The 16,541-nt window shown below is 37.8% G+C and overlaps 1 long non-coding RNA gene across 1 annotated transcript; it reads right to left on the reverse strand.

The window, feature by feature from the left end:
• Nucleotides 1–2,236: 2,236 nt before the first annotated feature.
• LOC134479370 (uncharacterized) lies at nucleotides 2,237–14,711 on the reverse strand. The gene is made up of 2 exons (XR_010052643.1): nucleotides 10,950–14,711; nucleotides 2,237–2,496 (listed from the first exon to the last, which is right to left on the reverse strand). It is a non-coding gene; the product is annotated as an uncharacterized LOC134479370 (long non-coding RNA).
• Nucleotides 14,712–16,541: the final 1,830 nt, after the last annotated feature.

Consider the following 16,541-nt stretch of genomic DNA (forward strand, 5'->3'; position numbering starts at 1 on the left):
GAAGACACCTGCACTCAGGTGCATAAACCTATACCCACATGCATGCTCGCAGAGACAAATACACATAGCTAAAAATAAAATGAACTAGAGCTAAGAGATGACTCTGAAGTTGTTCTTGCAGAAGATCTTAGTTCAATTTTCAGTACCCACATGTCTCGTAACCATCCATGACTCAGTTCCAAGGAATATGACAATTCCTTGGGTACCAGGCATGCACATAGTGTTTAGACAAGAAAAAAATCTGTGATCATAAAATAAAATAAATCCAAAACAATAAATAAAACAAATCTTTATTTAAAAAAATGAAAGTTGTCTTCCAAGCAGGAGTATGAAGTTTCAGTGTTGACACAGAAATTGAGTGTGAAGACCAAGTACCGGGCTCATGCGCTCATGAGTGGGTCTAACATTTTTACACAGTGCAGTTACAAGAATTGTCTGCCAGCATTGATATCCCAACAGATATCCTCCATTCTCATTCTAAGTTTTATGTCTTCAATTAATCCCTAAAATTCTTTTGCGACAGGTGTTAGGATTTTTACACATATAATCACATATATCAGTGAAAAGATGATTTATTTGCCTTTATCCAGTAACTAATCATTAATTTCATAGTAGTTTTAATAAATTTTAGTTACAGTTACGGGTACAATTTGAAATTCATTATTATTAACATACCCATGTTCACATGTAAAAGTAGCCTTTAGTTTTCAGTTCTGAAACATCTTAACTGTTAACATAGGGCCTCAAAAATGAACTCAGGAAGCTTTAATACTGGCCATTGTATAAACTGAATAAATAACAAGAGAAATATCTTTGTTTTGGTTAACTAAAGCTCATGAAATTCTGTGGTCATGATGCCTTTTTATCATCATAAAATATTCATAACATAAAACTTGCCACCTTCATAACTTGATTTTGAATGTTGAGCAAATATCACCACTAAGCATGTTCAGTACTCTTCCAAGAGAAACTGAGTATCAAAATGATTCCCAATAACATTCTCCTATACTTATAGATCAGTATTTTGCTCAGCTATCATTGAAGAGGATTTCTTGTGCACTTGTGCAGTAGATGAGAATAAATACAGAAACCTATACTTGTACAATGTATAGAGAGTGAGAGACTTTGGAATACTAGATCCTAAATACGATGTCTCCATCAAGTCTTTCTCTTCACAGCACAGAGAACCCTGTAGAAGAGGAGGCAGAAGACTCTAGAAGGCAGAAGGAATGGAGAACAGCAAGGAAACAAGGCCTTCTACACACAGCATGAACAGGGTACATACGAAGCCACAGAGACAGCAACAGCATGCATAGGGCCTGCACAAGCCTGGTCCTGATGGGGTCCTAGTACTGAGAATAGAAGTGTACAACACATGCCCCATACCTAACCCAGAAACTATCTCCAATTATAAGCAGTCAATGAAAAATTACTTTTCTCTACATGAGTTTTACTGAGTACTCAAATCACTCTCTGGACAGACCCATGCCCAGCAGTAAATGACTGACACAACAAAACCAGTGGCAAGCAGTTTTCTGTCTTATAATGTCTTGGACAACTCTCTCTCTCTCTCTCTCTCTCTCTCTCTCTCTCTCTCTCTCTCTCTCTCTCTCTCTCTCTCTCTCACTGTCCCTCCCTCTCTCCTCCCCACCCACCACCTCTCCTTACTCCTAAAGTCTTTCTATGTGCGTTTCTTGTAGGTTTTTTTGTCTCCATTTATTTGTTTCATCCTATTTAGGTTTCTTTTATTTTATCTTCTTTTATTTTTTTCTTTTTGTTCTTAGATGACTGTTTTATAATAAGATGGTTTGGATGGGTGGGAAGGTATGGAGATCTGGGAGAAGCTGGCAGTGGGGGAAGAATCATCAGAATATATTGTCTGAAGGAAATACTATTTTCAATAAAAATACATACATACATACATACATACCTACATACATACATACATACACACACACACACACAAAAAAAGAGAACTGTTTATTTTGAAAAGGAATTAGTCGTCTTTGGGTTCTTGAATGTGTTCAATTTTCTTGCACACCTTTATTCATCAAAGGAATTTAATTTTCTGAGTTTTTACTACTTGATGCTCTGATAGTAATTTCCTTCTATGGTTTTCTTGATAGTTTGTCATTTTGGGTTCTGTCTAGGAATTGACACATGGATTAGTTGTGATTACATACTTAATCCCTAAAGTGTTCCTGCTAGAAGGTGGGAAGAGGACAGAAGATCACCATTTATTCATCTAATTTTATTTTAAGACAATCAAAAGTGGTAGCATAAAAGTTTTTAACTTTTTAAATCTTGTCAGGTCAGCAAATGGCTGACCCCAAACTAGCTCGAGAATGATTCCTGCTTCTTCCTTTAGATCCTTTCTTGGCTTCTTTTGTCCTTAGTTCTTGGGCACTCCCTGCCAGCACTTTCTGGTGAAGCTAGATCTTGACATAGGCTTTCATCTCCAGGGAAGGTTCACCTTTATTTCCCTTTCTTCAGTAGCTGAAAACATACAAAAAGGAGACGACTAAATAAAAACCATTGCTTCTTTAAACCATGCTGTTTCCAGAATCTTCTCATCCTCTTTGACTTCATTTCTCAGCTATGTCTCTTGTTCTTAACAAAGTCCTCAATTATCACACCTAAATGAGGAGAACTCTCTTCAGAGTCAAGAGATATTAAGGACACTCTTAATATCTGAATATTTCTAGGTTGCTGGTTATAGTTCTAAATGTCCAAATTGACAAGAAAGCTTCTAGGGTTCTCTCTTTATGCTAAAATTTAGAGTCTGTTTTCTAGATAATAAAACTAAAGGGAAGAAAAGGAGACATCAAAATAGACTCGGTCAAGTACAAATGTTCAGGACTGTCATTGTTTGAATATGCCTGGCCTAGGAAGTGGCATTATTTGGAGGTGTAACCTTGCTGGAATAGGTCTGTCACTGTGGGTGTTGGGCTTTAAGACCCTCATCCTAGTTGCCTGGAAGTCAGTATTCTGCTAAAAAGCCTTCAGATGAAGATGCAACTCTCAGTTCCTTCTGCACCATGCCTGCCTGGATGCTGCCATGTTCCTGCCTTGATGATAATGGTCTGAAGCTCTTAACCTTTATGCCAGCCCTAATTAAATGTTGTTTTTCTAAGAGCTGCCTTGATTATAGAGTCTGTTCACAGCAGTTAAACCCTAACTAAGACAAAAGTTGGTACCTGCGGTATTGCTGTGATAGGTCTGACCATGCTTTTGTTTGGAAGAATGTGAATTTTGGGACTTTGGATTTGGAAAGCAGTGGAATAATTTATATGGGCTTAATGGGCTATCCTAGTAGGAATATGAAAGACTTCATTATTGAGAGTGATTTGAATTGTGCAGACCTGGCCCAAGAGGTTTTGGTGGAGAATTTCAATATGTGGCCTAGAGCCTGCTTTTGTGATATTTCGGTAGAGAATGTGGCTATTTTTTGCCCTTGTCTGAAGAGTCTGCCTGAAGCTAAGGTAAAGAGACTCAGATTAATTGCATTGATAAAGGTAGTCTCAGAGATGCCCATCATAGACTATGTTCTCTCGTTAAGTCTTACAAAGAGCATTTTAAACAAGCATAACAAGCTTAGAAAGGAAAAATATAAAATATATGACTAGAGCATTAAATGGGCACCAGCAAGTGAAATGGAGCCTAATCCTGTGCTCTAGAAGCTAGCAGGTTAAGAGAGTGGGACTTTGGGGCAAGATCCTACAAGCTAAAGTTAGATCCAGGTATTGTGGTACACACCTTTAATCCCAAGAGATAAAGCCAAGCAGATCTCTGAGTTCAAGACCAGCCTGGGACAGAGAGAGCTTCTAGGTAATGAAAAGTTTAAGTCCAGGTGTGGTGTAACACACATTTAATCCCATGAGACAGGCATGTAGAACTCTGAGTTCAAAGTCAGTCTACAGAACAAGTACCAGGACAGCTAAGCTTAGGCAGTGAAGCAGTTGAAAAACAAAAAGCTGGTGAGAATGCAATATACAAGAAGGCCAAGTTCCAGCCCCAGGAAGCAGCAGAACTCAACATCTTTGGTTATTTGGCTTTGGCTTTATAGTCAAGAAGAGAAGAAAACTACTGGGACAATTGATGCTGGTTAGCTGGAGCTAAGAAGTTAGTGCTGATTAACAAGAGACCAGCATCATTGAGGTGATATCTTCTATGAAGTGTTTTCTGAAAGCACAAAGAAGCTGTGTTCCAGAGATAGCCAAGGTTGTGCCTCATGCTGCAACTGTACTTGGTAATGTGTAAGAGTCACCCAGGTGGTACTGGTTTTGAAGGCATGAAGAAGAGCTGAGGCTTGGCTCTGTGAGAAAGGCCACTGGTGAAGGTGTAGCCTCATTTGGAGTTGATGGCCCAGTACTGAAGTGGTTATGAAAAGGATTTGAGGCTTGGCCCCACGAAGAGAGCCTGTGAACAGATATTGGTGAAGTCAGTTGCACTGGAAGAGTCCAGCATATTGAAGATGCCAGATGTTCTTGGAATGAACACCAAGAGCAGCAGCAGCTTGATGGAGTGGATCAACTTGAGCTTAGAGTGCTACAGAGGGCAAAACTAGAGAAGACCTTCATCCTAGCTGCCTGGAAGTCAGTATTCTGCTAGCAGCCTTCAGATGAAGATGTAGAACTCTCAGTTCCTCCTGTACCATGCTGTCGTGTTCCTGCCTTGATGATAGTGAACTGAAGCTCTTAACCTGTAAGCAAGCCCCAATTAAGTGTTGTCTGCCTAAGAGTTGCCTTAGTCATGGTGTCTGTTCACAGCAGTAAAACCCTAACTAAGACAAGGGCTATGGGCAAAAGTAATCCTTTTGTCTTAATGTAACAAGGCATTACATGCAAGTATTTTCATAACCACCACACTTTAGAGTGATGGGTAGAGAATAAAGCTGTCTGCTTAAAAGCCAATTCTATGGATCATTTAGATACATATTAGCATAAATTTAATAACTTAAAATTACATACTGGTTTCCATAATTTTCTAATCCAATTCATAAGTGACGAACAATCATGCATTTGAAATGTACCTGTGTCTGGAAGCCAAACTTATCTTTTCTGTGTTCATTTCAAGTCACAGCACATGTATTACCAACCACTGCAACCAAATCAGGATTAAAGGTAACTGTGCCATGACCCTCGTTCCTCCAAAGTATAATGGGGGGAGTCAGTTAAATTATGCAATGTGAATTTTCACATCCTTTCATTAGTATCATAATATTTCTATTTCTCTACTCATAAAAAATAAGAGTGAATAACCCGAGTTTTCCTGTGCGAGTATCACTTCATTGACCCAAATACTCTCTCTGTTCCAATAGTGAGAGTCCCAAGATGTAAGACTCTGAGGCTGCACCTTATATACTTTAATTGTTTTGTTCATAGTCAATGTTCATAGAATCACATTCAGAGCTAAGATATTGTCCTGGAGCACAGCAAATCTTTAGCTACAACCCCTATAAAGACTTCCAATTTAAATAGCTTTAAATCCGTACATTCTGTTGAATGGTATGAACAGTTGTTTTGCTTTTCAAAAGTGAGATAACAAAGTTGGAAAAATATGAAAACATGAAAGACTTGACATCTATCCTAGAGGAATTTACACCTAGATTCAGGACATATTGAAAAGAATGCCATACACAGGACATGAAAAACAACTCCAAGGCAGAGAGAGTCACACAATCAAAATGCCATTGCGGGAATCTGATTTATGGCCCTAATACATCCAGGTTCTAATACTTGTCCCCTACATCTATGTTATCTTACATGGTAAAACGGACTCTGCTGGTGTGATTAATTCAAAATCTTAAAAGGGAGAATTGGTCTGCATTTATTAGGCCTAGTCTAATTATAGCAGTCACTGTGAAAAAGAAGCAAGAAGGTCACAGGCAAGAGATGTGAAGATTAAGATGCAGGTCGGGTGTGGGGGTGTGGGAAGGGTCTGAGCAGGTGTTTCCTGGAATGGGGGGAGAAGGGCCCAAGCAGTTGTTCTCTTGAAGCTGAACAAAGTGAAGAGAGGATTCTCTCAACAAAGGCTACTGAAGGGGCCAGCCTTGTCAATATCTTGACCTTTGCCCACTAAAACTAAGTTTGTATTTCTGATCTCAGTCATTTGTTCTAGTGGTATCTGGATATGAAAACAGAAACAATGAAATTTAAAAAGTAAAGGTAGAAGATAATCTCAACTAACAGAACAAAGTGTAAAAAAATGAGACATTTTTGATGAGCATCTCCCTGCAGCCTTTCTTTCCAGAACGTAATTTATGACACTTTCCTCTCTTGTGACTTTTGAGTCATTCATATACTTATGTTAAACAATGAGGTGTGTGTATGTGTGTGTGTGTGTGTGTGTGCGTGTGTGTGTGTGTCTGCCTGTCTGTCTGTGTCAGACTGTATGTATGTTTGTGTACTTGTGTGTGTTTGTGTGTGTGTCAGTGTGTCTGTATGTCTCTCTGTTTCCTATCTTTCCACTTTCTGTCTCTCTATCTCTGTCTTCTCCCTCCTTCCTTCCCTCCCTCCTCCCCGTGTGTGTGTGTGTGAGTGTGTGTATGTGTGTGTGTGTACACGTGCATGCATGTGTGAATGTGTATGAATGTGTGTGTTCACACTCTGCTCAGTTCTTTTTTCTACCTTAGGCAGTGCTGCCACAAGAAGGTGAGTCTACCCAATTTGGTGATGCACTTAGCAAGCTGATCCACCTTTAAGATGCCTCTGTAAGAAGGTGGTATTTTCCCTCTGTCTTTCTTTCTCTAGTTCCAGTTGCTCAGAAACTAGGTAAAAAGGAACTCAATATGAAGAGACTTCAAAATTCCAATTTCTAAAATGTAGAGACTATGCCAGATAGCACGCTTACAACGTTTTTATGTAAGCTATCTCATTTTATCTTCACAAAAATCTTCTGCGGCAAGCATGGGTATCACCTGTGTTCTGTAGATAATAAAACCAAGTCACAAATAGGCTAAGTAACTTCCTCAAGGTCTCCCAGCTTTGCAATGACAAAGCCATGATTCATGCCCTGCTTTTTGTCTCTTCAAAAGCTGGGCTTATGAACACTCTGCATATCACCCTTCTTCCTGGAGGGCATGGGTTTGGAACTGAATGTTAATGATCATCCCAACAGAAAGCTCTGTCTTCTGATATCAATCTTGGCTTGACATCTTCCTAAGGAACTTACAAGGCTTATAACTCTAGTACAACAAAGAAAGCACAAATCAGTGCAGTTTTGTTCTTACACTAATTTAAAAGCTATTAATTCTCAAAGTCTATTGTAGTTTGCTTTTCACATAAACAGAACATAGAATCCATTCTAAAACAAACTCTCTTTCAAAAGATCCCACCTCTCCAAATTCAGCCACTTTAAAAGGTTTTTAATCTTCAAGGCATAGAAGCATCTTCACTTAATCAGAAGCTGCCTAACTGGTATTGGTAAACACAGATGTTCAGAGCAGAAAATTAAAAGATCCAATTTCTAGTTCCTTTGACCAGTTTTAGCACCTTCCCCTTCCCTTATCCTACAAGCAGTGGGCCATATATGTCTTGCCTCACTGGGAAGTTAATAGGTATTCAAAATTCTGTGCCTGGACATCCCACAAAGCAATATTCTTTGTGATGAATGCCAGCCATTTTTGACCCTCAGCTTTCCTTTGAGAGCCATATCAGCCACATTGATAAGACCTCATATTACTATCTCGGGAGTATAACAAGGTTAAGACGATTGCTGTCTCAGCAAGACACTGAGCTTTTGATTCATGCCTTTATAACAACAAGGCTGAATTACTACAATTTGTTTCTGGCATCCCTCCCAGAATGCACACTGCTTTGACTTGACTTTGGATAAAATTCAGCAGCTGAGGTGTTCAACAACTAACAGACATGTCTGTGCATATCACCTAGTCCCACAAACATTATCCTAAATTAAGCACTGGTTTGAAAATGTGTAGCTACAGAATTGTTTTGCTTTTAACCCTATGAAACACTCTGAGCCTTTGCTCTCTGAAACAAAATTCTCATATATAATGCTGCCTGTAGAAAACATTAACTACATGGTTAAAGCAATATAAGATGCTTCTGAGAAATGTCTCACTCCACATATTTAAGGCTTAAGGCTCTGGAGAAACTAGTAGGCTCACCAAAGACTCTTACTTCCCAACACACTGACTAGATCAAGAGACACATTCATTTACTTTTTAAATGTACAATATATAACATAATAATACTTCATAATCCACACTGATACCTTAGAAGAACTAAAATCACACAATGCCTTGTTGCCTCAAGACTTGCCGAGATATATTTCCTATTGATAGATTCATCTCATATCTGGTAAATCTCCTATGTACCAGATCAGTGCATAACTCTTATAATTATATAGTAATGTCTTTCAAACTGTAAATATGCAGAAAACTTATACCTAGTGTGACATTAAGAAATAGAGCCGCTGGAGACTAGCTAGTTCATGAAGTGTCACTGTCATGAATGGGATTAGCAACCTCATAAAGCGGCTCCCTTTTTCCCTTGTGAGGGCACAGTAAGAAAAAGCCCTTTATGAGAAACAAAGTTGTGACTAAACCAGAAGCATGCTGGTGCCTTGATATTGGACTTCCCAATGTCCAGAATTAGGAGTGGTGAATTTGCTCCCTGTCTTTACCCCTAGGTTTCCTCACTTGCCAATGAAAATAAAGATTAGTTTACGAGGTTGCTGTGATATTTAAATGAGTGAACAAAAGATTCAGTGAACAGAACCTGCCTGTCAGAAGCTTCGACATGACCGCTCTCGTTATTTTGGTCACTAGCATCATCATCATCATCATCTCAATCCAACTCAGATAATTTCTGGACTATCAATGATTTAATGGGGTTGGCAATTATACTTACAAGTAATTCCTCTGTCCAAAAATGCAAAGATTCCAAAACCCAATATTATTCTCATTGAGAGTTTAGAAAAAGAGATGACACCTTAGCAAGCTGGATTCTGCCACTTTTGAAAGCATGTGTGTTTATTCCTATAATAACCTCAGCAGAGAAATACTTACTGTTCTAATTTTAGTGACTAGTAGTTTGGGCTTTAAAAATTAGTTTTCACAGATTATGTAGAAATCAAAATATATAACCATGATACTTAAGATCACTCATGAGTTTTAGAAAATCAAAATGTGTTTATGCTTTAGAAAATTGATTAATTTCCACTTTTAATATGAAAATATTAGCAACTGTTTGCCATTTGTCATGTGTTTGTCCAGCGCCTTTTACACACACAAAAAATGTTTTTGCTGTTACATAACAGAGGGATAACATCAGTAGCATTCATATATTAAATATCTACTTAACGAAAATTAATTCAGTGTTTTTCTTCTGAGGTGCTATTCATGTAGCTGTAAACATGACATTCGAAGAACTCTATTCTTATTCTGTTGGGCACATCTATAATGAAATATGCAGGACTAGGTAGCCTAAAAGAGGATGCTTATGATCAAGTCATTGGCAAGCTCTATCCCTGCTTTGAAGATGACACTTCTTAAACTGTGTCCCCTTATGGCATGAGAGCAAAAACACTTATTATCTCAAGTATATAACAGGGACCTCAATTCCCTTCCTGAACACTCCACTCAAATGATTTAATCAGACCTGAAAGGCTCATCTTGGTGCTGACCACTAGTTTTTAACCCCTCAATTTGGAGGATATAAATCATAGTAAGAAGCAGGTAGGAAACTAAGATAGACAAGGAATACTATATTTTTACTTTTCTCGAGAGCTGATGGCATGATTCCCACAGACAGCTAAGGGTAAAAGGCACAAGTAGCAACACAAAGTAAGTAGGATCATATCTTTATTTTTTCTAAAATGTCTAACCTTTGAATCTACAATGATATCCAAATGACTGGACCTACAGAGCTACCCTGAGAAGTCTAAAGGTGGACTGGAAAGACAATGATGGACATATGATGGACAGAAATTAGGTTATTGTGGATTTGCTGAGAAAGTAAGTAAACAGCTACACAAACACTTAGACTGGGACAATAAAGGAAATGAGTGGCTAGAGTCAAGCATTCCATCAGGTGTATTAGACAGTATCAGAAAGCAGGCATGGTAAGCAATCACATGTGTTCCTAGTGTGTGGAATAAATACATATGTAATTAACTCCAAGCCACCAATAACGCATTGCTGTCTCTTTAAGAAAAGAAAAAATTACTCTTCTGTGGACGAGTGAGTTCAGGAGTTCTCTGCTATAGGCTCCTTCTGCCTTCTGTCATTTGTCTGTTTTATGAGTGTGATTTTATTCCTGCCTGAAAGCTGCCCTGTGAATCTGTCCTTACACCTGTGTCCATCTGTCTGTGTTTATCCCTTACAAAGGACTTTGTTCCATCATTATTGAACAACACAAAAAAACCATTCCTTGAGGAAGGAAGGAGGGATATTTTACTCTTTAAGAGTTTTACAGTGATTAAGTCACTGACTCCAACTGACCCCAAATGACCAGATAAAAAAAAGCAATATTACAAACATCATCATTTATGAACCAATAAACAAATGTTGTGCTCAACACTATCCATAAATTTAGTCAACATTTATGGTAGATATTCATTTCATAAGATTTCTTTTGACCTCTACATTTGCTGCTTTCAGCAAATGATACACATGCATTGTCTGGGGCAAGGGCATGGAGGAGTACATAGCTTAAGATTACAGCTATGCATTAGCTTAGATTGTAAAAGTTTACTATATAAAAACTCCAAAGCAAGTAAGGTTGGTTATTACATTTTTCTCTTAAAGTAAGGTTAAACAAACAACAGGGTAGCAGTCTTAAATCTTAAGTGACTTCAAGGTGTATTAACTCTGATTGTGAGTTCCAACAAAAGTTTCATACTCTTTGCATGTAAGACATTTTTTATCATAATATTTTGCCACATTCTAGTTAATCAACTCAACAGAAAATCATTGGAAGGCTTACGGCAGAGGAATAGCAGAATCTGGCTGAACTTTTCATGACCACACTGGCTTCTGTGCAGAGAAAAAGCATGGCAGGAGACAAATGACAAATGTAAGCGACATGAGGAGCAACTACAAGAATTCAGGTAAGGTTTTATTGTCCTGTGTTATGGCGATTAAGTTGGAAAGAAATTATTGGCATGTCAATATATATACTGAAGACACAAAAGTGAAAGAGTGGCACTACCTAAAACCATCAACCCATACAAAGTAGCGACGCAAAGTAAGTAAGATCATATCTTAAATTTCTCTAAAATGTCTAGCCTTAGAATCTACAATAGTATCCAAATGATTGGACCTACAGAGCTGCCCTGAGACATCTAAGGTTGGACTGGAAAGACAGAAACTAATGGACAGAAATTAAGTTATCGTGGATTTGCTGAAGAAGTAAGCGAACAGTTGTGTGAGGGAGATTGTTTGATTTGTTGTTAAATATATTACCTACTTTGGGTTGGGGATTTAGCTCAGCGGTAGAGCGCTTGCCTAGCAAGCGCAAGGCCCTGGGTTCGGTCCCCAGCTACGAAAAAAAGAAAAGAAAAAAAAATATATTACCTACTTTTACACTTCTCAAATAAAAGCCTGAAGTTGTTCTTTGTGAGCACAAATGATTAGTCCACATGTGCCACTTCAATTGTACTTACTATGGTCAAATGGTACTTTTCCTACACAAAGCTCAAACCCTTTACAGAATAGAGAGCTCAAGTTCTGAGTTAGTGCTATCAATCTGTAGGAGCATGTTCCTCCAGAGCATATCATTACTGAACAACCACAAAGTTCATTCATGCCTCTGAAACCATCTATCTGTTCAAGATATACAACTTGACCTGGATAGATGGCTCAGCAGCCCAGATACTTGCTGCTCTTCAAGGGACCCATGATCAGTTCCTAGCACCCATATCACATGACACACAACAACCTGTAAACCCATCTCCAGATAATCCAATGCCTTCTAGCTTCCATAGGCATCTATACACAAGCCTCATAGCCACACACATGCATGCCCCTACACACACACACACACACACACACACACACACACACACAAACACTAAGGAAAAGTATATAAAGGTGCTACAACTCAATTCTATAGAAAATGTACTAAGTTAATTGAATTATTAATAATTTGAAATCAAATCATAATTAAATCTGCAGGGACTCGTGAGATGACTTAGATGATAAAGACGTTTGTCAAGCAAGCCTGGCAACCTGAATTCAATCCTTGAAGCCCCCATAATGGTAGAAGGAAAAAACTCATTCTAAAAAAAATTGTTCTCTGATCTCTATAAAAGCACCATGGCATGTGTGTTCAAACACATGTGTTATGTTTACACACATTATAATAGCAATAAATATTCTAAAAATTTAATGTATTTTTGTTATTTGTTTTGTGTACATATGTATGCAAATGTGTACATGGACTTATACATACTGCATTGCAGAGGTGGAGGGCAGAGGACTTTTGGGAACAAGTTCTCTCTTTCTACCCTGTGGGGCCCAGGAATTGAACTCAAAATTGCCAGGATTTGCATCATGCATGTTTACCTGCTGAGCCATTTTGTGTTTTAATTCTCAAAGAAGATATATAAAATCAACTGTCAAAGATAATGAAAAATGCAAAAAGCCCTTGCCGAAAATATACAGGAAATCCAGGACACAATGAGAAGATCAAACCTAAGGATAATAGGTATAGGAGAAAGTGAAGACTCTCAACTTAATGGACCAGTAAATATATTCAACAAAATTATAGAAAAAAACTTCTCTAACCTAAAGAAAGAGATGCCAATAAACATTCAAGAAGCTTATAGACCTCCAAATTGATTGGACCAGAAGAGAAATTCCTCCTGTCACATAATAGCTAAAACAGCAAATGCACAAAACAAAGACAGAATATTAAAAGAAGTAAAGGAAAAAGATCAAGTGACATATAAAGGCAGACCTATAAGAATTACACCAGACTTCTCACCAGAGACTGTGAAAGCCAGAAGATCATGGACAGATGTCACACAGACCTTAAGAGAACACAAATGCCAGCCTGAGTTACTGTATCCAGCAAAACTTTCAATTAACATAGATGGAGAAACCAAGATATTCCATGACAAAACCAAATTTACACAATATCTTTCTACAAATCCAGCCCTACAAAGGATAATAGATGGAAAACTCCAACAAAAGGAGAGAACTATACCGTAGAGAAAGCAAGAAAATAATTTCCTTGCAATGAAAGCAAAAGAGAGACAAGCAAACATAATTCCACCTTTAAGAATGAAAATATCAAGAAGCAACAATCACTATACCTTAATATCTCTCAATATTAATGGACTCAATTCCCCAATAAAAAGACATAGACTAACAGACTGGAGACGTAAAGAGGACCCAGCATTTAGCTGCATGCAGGAAAAACACCTCAGAAACAACGACAGACACTACCTCAGAGTAAATGGCTGGAAAACAATTTTCCAAGAAAATGGCCAAAAGAAAAAAGCTGGAGTTGCCATTCTAATATCAAATAAAATTGACTTTCAATCAAGAGTCATTAAAAAAGTTAAGGAAGTACACTTCACATTCATCAAAGGAAAAATCCACCAAGATGAATTCTTAATCCTAAATATCTATGCTCCAAATGCAAGGGCACCTACATTCATAAAAGAAACTTTACTAAAGCTCAAAGCACACATTGCACCTCCCACAATAATAGTAGGAGATTTCAACACCCCACTCTAATCAATGGACAGATCATGGAAACAGAAATTAAACAGAGATGTAGACAGACTTAGAGAAGTCATGAGCCAAATGGACTTAACAGATATTTATAGAACATTCTATCCTAAAGCAAAAGGATATACCTTCTTCTCAGCTCCTCATGGTACTTTCTCCAAAATTGACCATATAATTGGTCAAAAAACGGGCCTCAACAGGTACAGAGAGATAGAAATAATCCCATGCGTGCTATCAGACCAAGGCCTAAAGTTGGTCTTCAATAACAATAAGGGAAGAACGCCCACATATACGTGGAAATTGTACAATGCTCTACTCAATGATAACCTGGTCAAGGAAGAAATAAAGAAAGAAATTAAAGACTTTTTAGAATTTAATGAAAATGAAGGTACAACATACCCAAACTTATGGGACACAATGAAAGCTGTGCTAAGAGGAAAACTCATAGCTCTGAGTGCCTGCAGAAAGAAACAGGAAAGAGCATATGTCAGCAGCTTGACAGCACACCTTAAAGCTCTAGAACAAAATGAAATAAATAAACCCAAGAGGAGTAGAAGGCAGGAAATAACCAAACTCTGAGCTGAAATCAACCAAGTAGAAATGAAAAGTACTATACGAAGAATCAACAAAAGCAGGAGGTGGTTCTTTGAGAAAATCAACAAGACATATAAACCCTTAGCCAGACTAACCAGAGGTTACAGAGATTGTATCCAAATTAAGAAAATCAGAAATGAAAAGGGAGACATAACAACAGAATCTGAAGAAATTCAAAAAATCATCAGATCCCACTACAAAAGCCTATATTCAACAAAACTAGAAAATCTGGAGGAAATGGACAATTTTCTAGATAGATACCTCATACCAAAGTTACATCAGGAACAAATAAATCATCTAAACAACCCCATAACTCCTAAAGAAATAGATGCAGTCATTAAAAGTCTCCCAACCAAAAAGAGCCCAGGTGCAGATGAGTTTAGTGCAGAATTCAATCAGACCTTCATAGAAGACCTCATACCAATACTGTCCAAACTATTCCACAAAATTGAAACAGATGGAGCACTACCAAATTCCTTCTATGAAGTCACAATTACCCTTAGGCAAAGACCCAACAAAGAAAGAGAACTTCAGACCAATTTCCCTTATGAACATTGACCCAAAAATACTCAATAAAATTCTTGAAAACTGAATCCAAGAACACATCAAAACAATCATCCATCATGATCAAGTTGGCTTCATCCCAGGGATGTAGGGATGGTTTAATATATGAAAATCCATCAACATAATCCACTATACAAACAAACTCAAAGATGAGAATCACATGGTCATTTCATTAGATGCTGAGAAAGCATTTGAAAAAATTCAACACCCCTTCATGATAAAAGTCCTGGAAAGATCAGGAATTCAAGGCCCATATCGAAACATAAACCAATAAAAGCAATAAACAGCAAACCAGTAACTAACATCAAACTAAATGGAGAGAAACTTGAAGCAATCCCACTAAAATCAGGGACTAGACAAGGCTGCCCACTCTCTATCTACTTATTCAATACAGTACTCAAAGTCGTAACCAGAGCAATCAGACCGCAAAAGGAGGTCAAAGGGATACAAATTGGAAGGGAAGAAATCAAAATATCACTATTTGCAGATGATATGATAGTGTACTTAAGCGACCCCAAAAGTTCCACCAGAGAACTACTTAACCTGATAAACAACCTCAGCAAAGTTTCGGGGTATAAAATTAACTCAAACAAATCAGTAGCCTTCCTCTACTCAAAGGATAAACAGGCTGAAAAAGAAATTAAGAAAATGACACCTTTCACAATAGTCCCAAATTACATAAAATATCTTGGTGTGACTTTAACCAAACAAGTGAAAGATCTATATGACAAGAACTTCAAATCTCTAAAGAAGTTGAGGAAGATCTCAGAAGATGGAAAGATCTTCCATGTTCATGGATTGGCAGGATTAATATAGTAAAGATGGCCATTTTTCCAAAAGCAATCTACAGATTCAATGCAATGGCCATCAAAATTCCTACTCAACTGTTTATGGAGATAGAAAGAGCAATTTGCAAATTCATTTGGAATAACAAAAAAGCCAGGATAGCGAAAACTATACTCGACAATAAAAGAACTTCTGGGGGAATCACCATCCCTGACTTCAAGCAGTATTATAGAGCAATAGTCATAAAAACTGTATGGTATTGGTACAGAGACAGACAGATAGTTCAGTGGAACAGAATTGAAGACCCAGAAATGAACCCACACACCTATTGCCACTTGATCTTTGACAAAAGAGCTAAAACCATAAAATGGAAGAAAGATGGCATTTTCAACAAATGGTGCTGGTTCAACTGGAGGTCAGCATGTACAAGAATGCAAATCGATCCATTCTTATCACCATGTACAAAGCTTAAGTCCAAGTGGATCAAGGACCTCTACATCAAACCAGATACACTCAAACTAATGAAGAAAAAGTGGGGGAGAGTTTCAAACACATGGGCACTGGGGAAAAGTTCCTGAACAAAACACCAATGGCTTATGCTCTAAGATCAAGAATTGACAAGTGGGTCCTCATAAAACTGCAAAGCTTTTGTAAAGCAATAGACACTGGCATTATGACAAATGACAACAAACAAATTGGGAAAAGATCTTTACCAATCCTACATCTGATAGAGGCTAATATCCAAAATAGACAGCTCAAGAAGTTAGACTCCAGAGAGCCAAATAACCCTATTAAAAAGTGGGGTACGGAGCTAAAAAACAAACATTCTCAGCTGCTGATTATTGAATGGCCAAAAAACACCTAATGAAATGATCAACATCCTTAGTCATCAGGG

Source organism: Rattus norvegicus, chromosome 6 (assembly GCF_036323735.1).
Source record: "Rattus norvegicus strain BN/NHsdMcwi chromosome 6, GRCr8, whole genome shotgun sequence".
NCBI lineage: Eukaryota > Metazoa > Chordata > Mammalia > Rodentia > Muridae > Rattus > Rattus norvegicus.